We start from the raw sequence: 1,339 nt of genomic DNA on the forward strand, positions 1-1,339 counted from the left end.
AAATTAGATTGTCACTTAGAGCGTTATTCCTAATTAAAAATTAGTAATACAATTTGTCAACGATGCAATTTTCACAACGATTGTACGAAATAATTAATTTTCTAAAATAATTGAATAAGCACGTCCGGCTGCCCAACTATTAACTATCATGAAAATTGCAAAATAGTAGAAGATTTTTGGTATGCATGAACGTGGTGCGGAATTGCACGTATATGCGTGCACACTGACGTTACACGTATTATCTGATGGCATCGACGTATATCTTCGCTGTCAGCCGATCGTTAAAGGAACAATCAGATTTGGACATATCGGTCAGGCTGGTCCTCTCCTCGTCTTTCTTCCCCTATCTGTTTTCCTCTCTTTCGTTATCTTCTTTGTTGCTTGTATAGAAATGTGCTAAGATGATATTTATCGTCATTCTTTGGTATCAACGGTATCATTCAATAATCGATACTTCTTGTACGGAAAAAATCTGTATAGACGACGAATGATTAATAAAAAATTGTATGGTCTGTACGAGATCGTAGAATAGATTATAAAATTTATTCTTCATCATTGTACTACTAAATTTTTCAAGTTCACTTTCGCTGAATTTCAAATTATATCGCTCAGTTGCTGCAACGACACAATTAAAAAATTGTAATTTTAATTGTTTGTGAACAAATTGTGAAAAAATGAGAACACAAGCAAAAAAGGAAAAATATATATACTAAAAAAGGAAAAATATATATATATTTTAAGTATGGTTTTCCAAAATATATATACTTTTATTCCTCTACAATCAATTATTACATCAAAATTGCATTTTAAAATTCATGTTACAAAATTTTTTAAATCAAAATATTCATTTTCTGGAAAATTTTGTTTTTTTGAATTGTGCCGTTATTGTAAAAAATAAATCATGTCTGTTTTAAATATAAGTGTACATTAATTTAACCATACAAATAGACCTATATCTTCTCATCCTCTCTCACCTTCTTCTTCCATCCCACACTCCCAAAAAAATATAAAATTTATAATCATATATTATATATTATATATATTATATAATATTATATATATTATAATCATATATATAATTTATTATAATTGTCGCGATAACGATGTGACATATGCAAACAACACAAAAAAAAAGAAATTCGAGAGGAGGTCAACGATTAACTTTTAAATCGTAAATCGGCAAAACTTTCGGTTATACCCAATATATCTCAATGATTTTGGAATTTGAGGATTTCAATGATTTTCCAATTCGATATCCGACGCGATCTCTCTGCATACATATCTACAAGCACTTATACATTCTCCAGATGATCTCTCTCTCTCTCTCTCTACTCTCTCT

This window comes from Atta cephalotes (assembly GCF_000143395.1).
Source record: "Atta cephalotes unplaced genomic scaffold scaffold00062, whole genome shotgun sequence".
NCBI lineage: Eukaryota > Metazoa > Arthropoda > Insecta > Hymenoptera > Formicidae > Atta > Atta cephalotes.